This window comes from Dermacentor andersoni, chromosome 8, assembly GCF_023375885.2.
Source record: "Dermacentor andersoni chromosome 8, qqDerAnde1_hic_scaffold, whole genome shotgun sequence".
NCBI classification, from domain to species: Eukaryota; Metazoa; Arthropoda; class Arachnida; order Ixodida; family Ixodidae; genus Dermacentor; species Dermacentor andersoni.
In genome coordinates, this window is record NC_092821.1 from 17325495 (window position 1) to 17340435 (window position 14941).

Consider the following 14941-nt stretch of genomic DNA (forward strand, 5'->3'; position numbering starts at 1 on the left):
TGTTCTCCTTGGTCAATGTGAGCCATTACGCAGGCTAACGAACGCGGGCGTGTAAACTGAACAGACATTTCAACATCACGACGCGAAACAACACGTTACTGAACAAGACGATCGCAGCAGTGCACCGACTGCTGTAGTTCTTGATCTCTCGGACACCATGTTGGATTTGCGGTGGCGCCCCCTATAGGCCGTGAAAGTTGCGATACCGTCCCATCCACAAGCAGCGACTCTCGAGAAACGTCTGTCCAACAAAACTGAGGCTTTCCCAGCCTCGGAACGCGAAATTTGTTCCTCTTCCTGTCCGTGCTCCGTCACGATCAGCCTCGACAGCGCGCGCGCGAAGCAACAAAGACAGTGACGCAACGGACCCGACAAAAGGGCCGGCGAGTGTTGGCGCGAGCCGACGATGCATGGACAGCATGCCAGAGAACGCGGCGATGGACTGCAGGCGAGGAGAGACTCGACGCTCGCCGACGACACAGCTCGCCACACTGACAGCTCGCGGATGTGGAAACGTGTCACGGCCGGTGGTGAAACTGGCCAACGCTTCGGCCAAGTCGGCGAGACGAGCATTTGAGCTATGCGAACTGCTCGGGAGCATCTCACTGTGTACATTTGTGTTGTGACGAAGCACAAAAGTGGGTTGGAGCGGGTAGGACGGGCCTTACCAAATCATGGCAGGCAACTTACCGCTATCCTTAAAAGCGTGAAATAATTGGGTGCGACCTACAGCATTGTCAACTGTCGAGTGGACGGGGAGGGGGCGGCTCACGATGACCGACACTGCTGCAGGAGCCGCCAGTTTGTACGTGCGACAAAGTTGAACAATCTTTTGCTCCTACCGCGTCGCGATTCGCAAGAAGAGCGGTGCAGCAGTTGCAAAGCACGGCTACCGATGCGGCAGTGGGTACTGCGAACGGTTAGGGCCTACGACAGAACTATAACCACGACAAAAACAAAATCAACGCAACACAAAAAGAAGAATGTGCAAAGGTGCCGTCAGGCATCATGCAAATGAAATTGGCTCTATTTATTGCTATCCAGCGGGAAATAGATGCGAAATTCGGGACATTGGGCCGTTCCGATTGGGTCAAATCGGGACACGGGACATTTACTTGAAAGTCGGGACTGTACCGCTAAATTCGGGACGATTGGCAACCTTAGTTGTACCGGCACTAACATTTCGAGCAGAAACTTGCAAGCCAACAAGGAAGCTGGAGAAGTTGAGGACCGCACAGCGAGAGATGGATTGAAAAACTGTAGGCACAGCGTGTTAGAGACAAGAAGAGAGCGGTGTGGATCAGAGAAGAAACGGGGGTAAACGACATCATTGCTGACACTGCAAGACGGGAAAATGAAGTTATTGTGCTGGCCGTATATGCGTAGCACATACAACTGGTCGTATGCTAGAGTTACAGAATGGGTATCGGTCAAGAGATGGGAAGCGCAGTCGAGGACGGCAGCGGATTAGGTGCTGCGATGAAGTTGGAAAATTTGCAGGCACAACTTGGCATAAGCTAGCGCGAGACAGGGGTGATTGGAGATCGCTATAGGTGTTTGTCTTGCAGGGGACATAAAAATGGGCTGACGATGATTATGCTGATTTATGCTGCGCGTGCATGCGAACTTCAGAACTGGCCCGGCATAACTACATAATTCACTCCGCCGCTCGATTCTATTCGTTTGCTCCCATATCCACCATTCACGACCGACCGGTCCCTTTGATAAAGTAGGCATAGCGCTGCTCTACGAAGCGCGAGGAGGAGTGGCATTTATTTATTTATTTATTTATTTGTGATGCCCTCAAGGTACATAATTGTACATTGCCGAGGGGAGGGGCGAGAATACATTCCAAGAGTAAAAAATACAGGATTAGTTCAAGGAATTTCCAAGGAACAAGAGCAATATGAAAAAAGTAGTAATGCATTCATAACAAATAACAGAGACTTACATAACATGAAAATACAGAAAGAATACACTTTAGCAAGCAGACAATGTTCACGAATAAGTACATAATTATGCCATTGCCACCATAGATTATTTTATGTTGATTAGTGCATTCTTAAAACGAGTGGGGTCATTGATGCTTACTAATGATGTAGGTAGATTATTCCGGTCGACCGAAGTCCTAGGAAGGAATGATTGTGAGCACGCGACAGTGTTATGACGGGGTACGTTAACTTTATGTAAGTGGTCACGACGAGCCGAATAATAAGGCGCAGGTTGGATCCAAAGAGGGCGAACAGATGCGTTGTGGTAGTAGATATTATGAAAAAGGTAAATGCGTGATTCTTTTCTGCGAAGAGATAATAATGGAATTTGAAGGGTACTCTTCATTAATGTAACACTAGCAGTGCGATGGTAGTTAGCTAAGATGAAACGAACCGAGTGATTTTGCACCGATTCAATTTCGTTAATTAATGTGATCTGATGAGGATCCCAAACGGATGAGGCATATTCTAATTGGGGGCGGACGTATGTCGTGTACAACAGTCGTTTTAATGAAACTGGCGCAAGTGAAAAATTTCTCTTCAAATATCCTAAGGAGCGGTTAGCTTCAGATATTACATACTGTACATGCTGCTTCCAAGAAAGGTCGCTAGTTATATGAATGCCAAGATAACGGTAGCATGTAACGGATTGAAGGGGGCAGTCATTAAGGGCGTAGGTAGGGCAAGTTGTGTTAGAACGAGAAATCCGCATAGATTTGCATTTATTAATATTGAGTTCCATGCACCAAGTGAGGCACCAGTTAGATATGTTATTTAACTAGCATTGAAGGGTAGCTATATCAGATGCATTAGTTACTTTTCGATATATAACACATTAATTCGCGTTGTTGCATTATAGCGACCATGTTGTCACTGTATTATTTTCTCCATTACTTGTTTGAAACTTGCACATAGCTTGATGCACATGTGTCTGTGAAGAGGAGGAGCCGGCCAACAGCGACCGACATCTCATTGAACATGGATGATGGTGGCGATAACGATGATGATGACAGTAGTAGTAGTAGTAGTAGCAGGGGCGTAGCCAGGGGGGGGGGGGGGGGGGGGGGCTTATGGGGCTTCAGCCCCCCCCGAAATTTTTTCGTGCTGTCATGCGCCGCCGACCAAAACAACTCCCGGCGCCGGAATCATGCTCGATTTTGTCCAGAATGTCCTTAATTCACGCTCGAAAAGACATTTTAGCGCAAACATTGCGAAATCGGGCTGGATTTCGTAGAAACGACCATGCATCGGGAGTCACATATCGTAACGCAAGGAGCCCCACCGAGCACAAAATTTCAAGGGCGTTTTGATGGCGAACGGGCTCGTCTCGGCATCTCGCAGAGGCCGCGGAATCTACGGAGCGCTTGGATTTCAATTCTGAAACTTTGTGGGTATAAAGCTCTCATAACATTTTGATGCGAAAGGTGCGTTGACATTTCCAAAGTCGTGCTTTAGATTTTCAATTCCGGAACTTTGTGGGTTTAATGCTGTTGTAAACATTTGACGCCAAAGGTGCATCGACTTTTCTAAAGCCGTACATCGGGCCATACAACGAGACGAGCCAAATCAACATACTATCAGACAAGTTGACAAAGCACGCAGCGAGGTCCGATGAGACAAAGCGTTGTGGTGGTTCATTTGTGCCGTCAGGTCACAGAAAAGAATATAAAATTTTTTTTTTCACCTGCGCCAAAGCATCCATGTCAAGACACTAAAGCCACCATTGTAACTGAGTTCTTATTTATTTTTCTACCTAGAATTTTATTCGCGACGATACATTGAGCCTCTTTATTTATGTATTTATTTATTTTTTTGTTCTCGCAACCCGCGGGCTGCCGATCCAGCCAGAGCGCATGCGTTTTTCTCGTGCTGCATCGACAACCGCGCGGCGCACTTGGATGCGCGTTCGTTTTTGTCTAGCCGACTGCATTTTCGCCTGGCAGAGTTTTGGGCGCTTTCTGGCTAGCAGATGAGAAAAAGAAACAATGCACAGTCGCTCGCCGCCAGCACTGCGGGGACTCGACGGATTGCAACGCATTCGCTTGAGCACAACCTATCCGTAAAATTTTGTCTCGCCGGTGTAGGATACCGAGCAGTATGCGTATGGTTTTCTGTGGACCAAGCGTCACACGTTTTCTTCGATATTCCTTCGGTAGCCACACTAGGTGCCCAAAGTAGGCATTCGATTGTAGCCCCAACATGCTTTCCTTTGCGTTATTCTATTTCGCTGCCCCCCGCCCCACAAAAGAAAAAAAGAAGACATTGTTGCGGCGCAGCGAATTGTCGCATGGTGAAAGTTCGATTTTGTTACTTCTTTTGCGGAAAGTAATGGGCCACGGGACGCTTCAGTTGCCGGATACTATTATATTATTGCAATAGTAGCTATATGAAGACTCCAGGCACATTCCTGCCGTTGCCCTCATGTTCCGTATAAATAAAGGCCAAGGGCGATAACATCGTGACCGCGCGCCGCATGCTCTATGTGCGAGTGAAAGCGCGGGGGGGAGGGGGAGGGGGTGAGCCGACGATAGTGACTGTCTTGTGTGCGCAAGGGAGAAAAGCTGGGAGGAAGCGCGCCGCCTTCCGTCGCACGCGATACATTTTGGGAGTGCAGGGAGGGCGGGGGGTGCTGTGATCTGTGAATCTGTGGTTGCGCAACCTGTTTATTTGCCTTGTTTGACGCATTATATATAGTGACTTTTTCTTAGGTACGTAGATTTATTGGAGACTTATACTTATATTTAACATCTTGTTGCGAGATTTTATGTATATGCGCAGTGAACTTTGTTTCCAGTGACGATTTTTTGCCCTGTATCAAGCTGTATCTTCACATTTGTATATTCCATTGTATCTTCGCATTTCTAGTGTACGAAGGCGAATCAAATGAAAGTGAGACAACCCGCCCGTTCGTTCGGTTCGGTTCATGAACCGAACCGGGACAACCCGGTTCGGTTCATTATTTTCGAGGCATGCGCGTAGCACATATGCATCTCATTTACAAGTGACATGCAGAGGTGAGGTTAAATGTTCCTTAATGCTCTCATACACTGGGTTGAACATGGTTGCGTGACATAATGGACACTCCAAAAGTTGAACAGATTGGTGTCATGAGGTTTTTGACAAATGAAGATGTTTCCCAAAAAGAAATTATTCGCCGTATGGCTGCCGTATGCGTTGAACATTGCGTTTCATTGGCCACTGTGAAGCGTTGTAGCAAACTGTTCAAAGAAGGACATGAAAGTTACAACGACGATCCATGGCCGGGACAAAGCCACCGTGCAATCCCCCCCAACACAATCGAAAAGGCCGTGGTTGCTCAGTGGCTATAGGTGTTGGGCTGCTGAGAACGAGGCCGCGGGATCGAATCCCGGTCACGGCGGCTGCATTTCGGTGGAGGCGAAATGCGAAAGCACCCGTGTACTTAGATTTAAGTGCACGTCAAAAAACCCCAGATGAGTGTGACGACTTTTTGTCTGCAATGGTGACCGGGAATGACTCATGGTGCCGCTACTAGTAGCCTGAAACACTACGGCAAAGCTTACAGTGGAAACAATTGAATTCACCACTCCCAAGGAAACCAAAGGCCGTCATTTCTGCCGGAAAAGTGTTGACTTCTTTTTAGATCGTTAGGGGCCATTATTGATCGAATTTTCTAAACCATGGAGAGACTCTAAATCGTTTCAGATATTGTGAAAGGTCGGATCGGCTGCGTGTCGCAATCAAGAACAAACGACGTGGAAAATTGAGCATTGGGAACATCTTGCTTCACGGCATTGCCCGTTCCCACGTCGCTGTTGTGGTTAATACAAAACTGGCAAAGTTCAAGTGGGAAACGCTGCAACATCCCTCATGCAGCCCAGACCTGTTGCCTTGCGTCTTCCACATTTGATAAAATTTGAAAGAAACTGCTCAAGGGAACCAGATTCGTGTCGGAAGATGACGTGTAGTCATTTACAGATTTTTGAGGCAGCAACCCAAGGAATTTTATGAGACGGGAATTACGCGACTCGTTAGTAGGACAAGTGTCTAAATAATCATGGTGACTACTTTTAAATAAAGTACTCCGTTTGTCATATATTCGCATTGGCTCACTTTCATTTGACTCGCCCTCGTATATTTTGCAGAACTCCTGCTTTTTATATGTGCTCTCTGTTGCGACTATAACTGCGGAGCAATTACTCGCAGTACACGACCGGTGACAGCTGCTCCTGCGCAATACTTTCTAACAAAGGACAGCGTCATTGAGATTTTCCCCTGGTCGTTGCATATGTACGAAAATGTAAACAACGTTGTTGAATCAATGATCTATATATATATATATATATATATATATATATATATATATATTGATCCCTCGACTAATTCTATAATGAGGAGGCCGAGCTGCAAAGTGAGCCCCCCCCCCCCCCCCCCCCCCCCCCCCCGAACGAAATTTCTGGCTACGCCACTGAGTAGTAGTAGTATATAGTGTTGTAATCGTACCGCTGGCCCGAGTTGTTGGGGTCTCGGTGCTGACGCCCGTTATTGCCAATGGGTCGCAAGCCCCAAGGGTAGCGTTGGCCTGGCGGCCTGGGGCACTGGAAGCATCCGAAGGTCCCGGCAAAGCATGAGAAGACTGGTAACAGAACAACTTGTTTATTCTAACATAGCAAAAGAGCGGCCGGTCAGGTCGACCGGAGTGGAGAGACGGGAGAGCACGTAACTCAGCAGTACAAATCGGAGCCTCTCTTCTGGCGTCCGGGGGCAGCTGCTCTTATACTCCCGGCGTCGCGGTCCAAAAGGGAAGGAGGGAAGGTCACGGGATGAAGGTCACGGGACGGCGCAGCAGGAGCCCACGACGGCGCGAACTGTTGAGCCGAGAGACCTCCAGGCTCCTCATTCGGGGAACTCCGCTCCCCGGCTGCCGCGCTTTGACAAGCGAGGGCACACACACACACACGCACACACGAAGACACGTGGCACTGAAACACGCCTGGGCACGCTTGGCGGGTAGGCGTCGCGGCGGCGTCGGACGGGCCAAAATGTCCGCCGCTTTGAACAAAGCCCCGGCGTCCGTTGCATCCGCGCCGGCATTACCGCGCGTTGTAGGCGAAACGTAACAGACCGCCCCGCCGGGGGAAGGAGATCCCGATGGTCAGGGGACTGCATCCGCTGTCCGGAGGGATGTCGCTCGATGATGCTCATAACCGAAGTTGGGCGTCCTTGGGCGTTTCTTGAGCGCAGCGCACAGAGAAGGCCTCGTTCTCACGTTCAGGTGCACACAGGACACTGCAAAGTGACTTCGGGAGAGTTGACATTTTTGTTCTCGTTTCCGGCAAGCGTTAGAACCACGCCAAAAGTCAACCGCTCAGTCAGCAAGCACGGCACAACCCTCACTAAGCCCTGCCAGGCTCTTTCCCCTTTTTTTTACTGCTGCCTAGTTCCTTACAGTAGTTTAGCAGCACTCAGAACGCGTCCACAAATCGGAAAAATTGCACTAAAAAGCACATCATCACTTTGAAACACTACACAAAAGCAATAAGTTAAAAAAAAATCCTGCCTCAGGAAGAAAAACATCAGTAACAAGCAATTTTGAGGCTGATTCCCACGTTAGGGGCTTCGACTTAAGCCATCGGCGTTACCGTTGAGACTCCCCTTTTTGTAACGCACCTCAAAGGAATATTGTTGCAAAGCGAGGCTCCAGCGCAGGAGGCGGCCATTTTTGGGAGAGATGGTCTGCAGCCATTGGAGAGGGCAGTGATCCGTTTCAATGATAAACCTCGAGCCGGCTAGGTAACATGACAATTTCTGAACGGCCCACACGATACACGCACACTCTTTCTCGGTGGCGCTATACGCCTGCTCACGACTCGTCAGCTTACGACTAGCATACAGGACGGGGTGTTCTACTTCTCCATTTTCCCGTTGGCACAGTACAACGCCCATGCCTCGCTCACTAGCATCACACTGAACAACGAACCCTTTTGTGTAGTCGGGCGATCGTAGCACAGGCTGGCTTGTTAGGGCGCTCTTTAGGGCGCTAAAAGCTCTTTCCTTCGTCTCATCCCAGACGACTGTTTGCGGCTCTGTCTTTCTTAGAGCATCCGTCAAGGGAGCCGCGATATCAGAGTACCTGGGGATGTACCTCTGATAGTAGCCGGCGACACCTAAGAACGACCGAATATCGGTCTTCGTGCGCGGTTGCGGGAAGTCTCGCACAGCGGCCACTTTTATTTCAGAGGGGCGGCGACGACCCCGACCAATCACGTGTCCGAGGTAGACAACCTCGGCCTGTGCTAACTGGCACTTGGGAGCCTTGACTGTCAAGCCCGCATCGCGCAGGCGGGTTAGCACTGCCCGCAAGTGCGCCATATGTTCCGGCCAGGATGCGGAGAATATCGCTACGTCGTCTAGATACGGTAAAGCGAATTCTTGCTGTCCCCGCAACACTTTATCCATGAGGCTTGAAAAGCAGTATGGCGCGTTCTTCAAACCAAAACTCAAAACTTTAGGACGGAATGTCCCCATTGGTGAAATGAACGCCGCATACCTACTAGCCTCTTCTGTAAGTGGAACCTGCCAATAACCCCTGACAAGATCTAGGGTGGAAATAAACTGAGCGCTACTCACTCTCTCAAGGCGCTCCTCGATGTTAGGGATCGGATAAATTTGATCCTTAGTGATGGAATTAAGCCTGCGGTAGTCGACGCAAGGACGAGGTTCCTTGCCCGGTACCTCAACTAAAATCAAAGGGGAGGTATAATCACTCTCACCCGCTTCAATAACACCGAGCTGTAGCATTTTCTTTACCTCAGCCTCCATAATATCGCTCTGGCGGGGTGACACCCGGTACGCCTTGGATCGTACTGGCTCTGGGGAGGTAAGTTCTATGTCATGAGTAAGGACAGAAGTCCTACCAGGCCTCTCAGAGAACAGACCTTGAAACTCTTGTAAGAGCTGGTGTAGTTCTGTTTTCTGCTCAGGCGACAGCGATGCTTTACTTATTAAGTCACTAATGACTTGATCGGCGTCTTTCCTGTTTGTCACTGAGCCTAGTCCCGGAAGCTCGACCGGAAGCTCTTCGGGCACGTTTACCATCATGCACACCACTGCTTCCCGTTGCTTATAGGGTTTGAGCAGATTACAGTGGTAAACTTGCTGTGCTTTCCGCTTTCCTGGCAGACTCACCACGTAGTTAACGTCCGACAGTTTTTGAACAATCCGTGCTGGGCCCTCCCACTGCACGTCGAGTTTGTTCTTTAGCGAGGTGCGCAATATCATGACCTCATCGCCCACCTCAAAACGACGGGCCCTGGCTGTCCGATCATAATAAACCTTGGCCCTCTGCTGGGCCTCTGCCATTGCTTCACCTGACAACTCCTGTGCCCTTCTTAAGCGTTCGAGGAGCTTAAGCACGTACTCTACCACGACTGGGTCGTCGCCCCTGCCTTCCCATGATTCTCGAAGCATGCGAAGCGGAGATCGCAGCGAGCGACCGTACACCAGCTCAGCTGGCGAGAACCCCGTAGCCGCATGCGGCGCGGTTCTTAAAGCAAACATCACTCCAGGCAGACACAGCTCCCAGTCAGTTTGATGTTCAAAACACAATGCTCTCAATACGCGCTTCATGACGGAGTGGAGCTTCTCAACGGAATTCGACTGGGGGTGGTGCACTGAGCTGTGTAACAGCCTTACCCCGCACCTTTCGAGAAAGGCTGTCGTCAAAGCGCTAGTAAACACTGTACCCTGATCTGACTGGATTTCTGCAGGAAAACCAACTCGCGCAAATATGGACAGTAGTGCATTGACTATCTCAACTGAGCTGAGTTCTTTAAGCGGCACTGCTTCAGGGAACTTTGTCGCTGGGCAGATCACAGTCAAAATGTGTCGGTACCCCGTGGCTGTTACCGGCAGAGGTCCCACTGTATCAATAACGAGCCGTCTAAAAGGCTCCGTAATGATAGGTACCAACTTCAACGGCGCCCTCGATTTGTCCCCTGGCTTGCCCACCCGCTGACAGGTGTCGCATGTCTTCACAAAGTGGTCTGCGTCCCGAAAACACCCTGGCCAATAGTACTCCTGCAAGAGACGGTCCTTAGTTTTCTTAACTCCTAGGTGTCCGGACCACGAACCCCCATGCGACAAGCGCAACAGATCCTGACGATAGCATTGAGGCACGATCAGCTGATCGAACTCCACTCCCCTGCGGTCTAGATACTTCCGGTACAGGACCCCACCTCTTTCCACAAAGCGAGCATTTTTCTTGGCGATACCTTCCTTGATAAGGCAGCGTATGTTTTCTAGGCTGCCATCCTTCTTTTGCTCGGCTATCAAAGCCGACCGGCTGACTTTTAGCAACCTGTTAAGTCCGTCTGACGTAGGCGCGATGAGCAAATCTGGAGACAGCTCTTCTAACTTTCCCGTGTCGGGAATTTCCTCTCCAGTATCTGCTGCCTTTAACGCTACAGGCTCAATTTTATCCCGTTCGGGCGTGCTCTGAATACCAGCTTGCTGCGCCTCTGACCCTTTCTCATCATTCAACAACGTCGGCCCCGCAACTACCGCCTTTGCAGCGAGCTCCCGAACCTTCGATCTGGTTAAGGCCTGAACGCTAGCCTCACCAAACAAAAGCCCCTTCTCGCGCAGGAGGTGATCGGACCTGTTCGAAAATAAGTACGGGTACTGGGGGGGGGCAGCATAGATGACACTGCGGCCTCCGTCTCAAGTGCTCCGAAAGGTCCTTCAATAAGCACTTTTGCTACCGGCAGACACACGCTATGAGCTTCCACTGCTTGCTTGATCCATGCGCACTCGCCCGTGAACATTTCGGGTTCTACGTAAGAGGGGTGAACTACATCCATTGTAGCTGCGGAATCGCGAAGCACTCGGCACTCTTTCCCGTTCACGAGGAGGTCTCGCATGTAAGGCTCGAGAAGCTTCATGTTCTCGTCAGTGCTGCATATAGACAAAAACACGACTTGTGTTTTTGTTTCTGGACACTGCGCCGAAAAGTGACCCGGCTTCTGGCACGTATAACAAACGCGCGCTTGCCTCGTCTCGAACCGCTTTCTGCGTTCGGCTTCGGTTGCCGCCGTCTCCTTACGTTCGGTCGGACTGCTTTCACTCGCATCCGCACTACGTGTATCCCCCTTTGCTCTCATGGGTGTGAACTTCGGCCTCTCCAACTTGGAGCCAAATTCACCCTTTTGACCGTCCTTAGCTCCGCGAGCCCGACGCGTCACAAACTCCTCGGCTAGCTCAGCGGCTCTAGCCACCGTACTAACGTCTGGCCTATCCAAGACCCAGTACCGCACGTTCTCAGGTAACCGACTATAAAACTGTTCTAGCCCGAAACACTGCAGAACTTTCTCGTGGTCACCAAACGCTTTCTCTTCTTTGAGCCACTCCTGCATGTTTGACATAAGCCTGTACGCAAACTCTGTATATGACTCACTTCTGCCTTTCTCGTTTTCCCGGAACTTCCGACGGAACGCCTCCGCTGACAGCCGGTACTTTTTTAGCAGACTCGATTTCACTTTGTCGAAATCCTCTGCCTCCTCTCTCTCCAAGCGAGCGACTACGTCGGCCGCCTCGCCGGGTAGCAAAGTGAGCAAGCGCTGTGGCCACGTTTCCCGAGAGAACCCCTGCTTCTCGCACGTTCGCTCAAAGTTAACCAGGAACAAACCAATGTCCTCTCCAAGCTTAAACGGCCGCATCAGGTCAGTCATTTTGAACAATACTCGTTCTCCTGCACCGTGTGCCTGACTTCCATTACGAGCGCGTTCCATCTCTATCTCGAGACGCTTCATTTCCAAAGCGTGGTCGCGCTCTTCTTTTTCTTTCTGCTCTTTTCGTTCGCGCTCCTGTTTCTCTTTTTGCTCTTTAAGTTCGCGCTCCTGTCTTTTTGCCGTCTCCCTCTCCTCAATGGTCTCAAGGCATTCCGACAGCTCGTCATCCTCAGCTTCTAACTCAAGAATAGCCCTTAGCAGTTCTGGTTTTCTGAGTTTGTCTGAGACATCCAGACCCAACTCTCTCGCAAGCTCCAGCAATTTCGGTTTGCGCAACGACTTCAAATCCATGGCTGCTCTGAATGCTGCTTTCTCTACTGCCTACTATTGTCTTGCCGCAAACTAACCCGGTAGCAACGACAACCACAATTACCAGCTCTGTTTCTAACACTAACAAAAGCCTGGCAAAACTCAGAAGAAGAAAGTCCCGCACTCACCAAACCTCGCAGCCAAGACTTCAGCGCAGTCGTTCCGCTGCAGGCAACCAGTCATCACACAGGGCTCGTTGCGCTGCTCCCGGATGGTCGTTGTGCTGCTCAGCATACAGTCAACCGCATCTCTTCGCTGCTGGCCTCCGTTGTCGCGATCCCACCGCTGGCAACCAGATGTTGGAATCGTACCGCTGGCCCGAGTTGTTGGGGTCTCGGTGCTGACGCCCGTTATTGCCAATGGGTCGCAAGCCCCAAGGGTAGCGTTGGCCTGGCGGCCTGGGGCACTGGAAGCATCCGAAGGTCCCGGCAAAGCATGAGAAGACTGGTAACAGAACAACTTGTTTATTCTAACATAGCAAAAGAGCGGCCGGTCAGGTCGACCGGAGTGGAGAGACAGGAGAGCACGTAACTCAGCAGTACAAATCGGAGCCTCTCTTCTGGCGTCCGGGGGCAGCTGCTCTTATACTCCCGGCGTCGCGGTCCAAAAGGGAAGGAGGGAAGGTCACGGGATGAAGGTCACGGGACGGCGCAGCAGGAGCCCACGACGGCGCGAACTGTTGAGCCGAGAGACCTCCAGGCTCCTCATTCGGGGAACTCCGCTCCCCGGCTGCCGCGCTTTGACAAGCGAGGGCACACACACACACACGCACACACGAAGACACGTGGCACTGAAACACGCCTGGGCACGCTTGGCGGGTAGGCGTCGCGGCGGCGTCGGACGGGCCAAAATGTCCGCCGCTTTGAACAAAGCCCCGGCGTCCGTTGCATCCGCGCCGGCATTACCGCGCGTTGTAGGCGAAACGTAACAATAGTAATAATAATTTGCAGTTTTGCTATCGCTCAGTGACTACTGAGCGATAGCAAAACATTAGACAACTACACGCAGTAAAGTTCGCAGTGTCATCGGCCGAATAAGTTGCCGCAAACATTCGTTTATACTAATTAAACTAGCAAACCATGGTGTCCCGCGTGCACGTGCAAACAGGAGCAGATCTCACTCGAAGACCGCGAGAACTCGCTGTCCCAACCCTGGCGTGACGAGGAGCGCAAGCAGAGCGCAGCGAACGCTTCTGCCGCCGCTGCCTTCGGCGCGTCCACAGGGGACTCGGCGAGCGGAAAGACAGCGCACGCGCAGCCACCGTGCCATTTCGGCTCGCCCCGACTTTGCGCCCGCCGAAGGTTACACCTGCAGGGCGGAGCGTGCGCCCTGCCGCGCGGGAAGCCGTGCGCAGCTTGAGAGAAAAATTGCGGGAGCTACAATACGAATGCGTGCGCGCTTATTATCGGCAATGCTCTCCACTAACGAGATAACAATGCATAATTAGGGAATAAACATTCGAGATTTTTCACGTACAATATAGAAAGGTCAACTTATCCCGCCGCGTATACTTGTTCAGAAGGTTAGGCAAAGTTAGAACCGCGTTTTACACGAGAAGCACTGAAATGTCGTAGAACATACAAGTGTTGCTTTTATCAGCATACGTTTGTATGTGGCTCAGGCGATAGCAGTAGTAGTCATTATCTTATTCGCTTCAAGTCGTACGAACAGTTAACCAGTGTCAGAATCAAAATGAGAGTTACGAAAAAATCTTGAGAAACACTGCTGTTGAAACATCAAACGCTTTGTTACACTTCTCCTCGTTGCTGATCCCCTTATCATGTGAGCTTAATAAAAATGGGGTAACGATAGCTACCTATACATTAAAAACTCGTTTTTCTTCATGAAGAACGTGCCTGTTTGTATTTATTAAACCTACTGATTTCACGCGTTTTATAAACTTCGTCAATACAATGATTTAAATTCAATTTAATGCGACGTAAGCTACCAATACTTTGGAATAAGATATGCAGATCTATTGTAGCGGGCACAGACTCAGTCGAGCCATTTTGTTCGGCTCTTTACGAGATGTGTACCGACAATGCCAAATTAACATTTGATCGATAATGACGCCCTCAAAAAAGACATCATGAAGTGACCGTAATGCAATGAGTAGATGCTGCAGGCGCACACTGTCAATGATGCAAGAGCCTGAACAAGCAGTTAACATAAATACATACTTTTGCGTTATTTGATATAGGATAAACAGTAAATCAACAAAGCACACCAGCGACACATTTATTCGAGAAAGGTTTACGGTTAATTTGCGTAAACAATTTTAGTGCGTTAGCAAACAGTATTATTAATAAAAGGAGAGCTCCACAAAATATTTTGCATTGTTTACATATCTGCAGCTCTATTTTTAATTTATTTTGAGAGTTACGAACGAAACTGGCTTAAACTGAAAAACTATATAAGGCACCCACCGTCGTCGACGTTGTACATAATACAGAAGCACAAACGCGTAGTTCAATAAACCGCGAGCCAAACTGGCAGAGTTTAAGGACACTGAACATAAATAGTATACTGGAACAAAAAGGCAGTGAAAGAAACGTCGGGGCGAGTTTAAGAAACATGGCCTTCTTTGGCGAATGCAGATCGATTTTGGGTTCGTGGGATCTGGGTACATCTGGCTCTGTGACCACTTTCTTAGAAATAAGGCACTTTGAGGACTTACAGTGCAGGCAAGAGAACGATAAAATGAAGCTTGGAACAAAAAAAGACGACGCACCAAGCTGGTGTAGAGCTATGAATACGGAGCAGTAATAATTACAGAAACAGGCCGGAATTAGACCCAGGTGCGTCCGTTGAAACTGCGTGTGCTTAAGACCGGCAGTGCGGCTTTACTCGACAAAATACGGGCCGATCTCGGTG

At 49.9% G+C, this 14941-nt stretch overlaps 1 protein-coding gene across 1 annotated transcript in view; it reads right to left on the minus strand.

Annotated features, from left to right (window-relative positions):
• LOC126526725 (uncharacterized) overlaps positions 1-14941 on the minus strand; it is a 246992-nt gene that overhangs the window by 30727 nt on the left and 201324 nt on the right. The window lies entirely within an intron of this gene.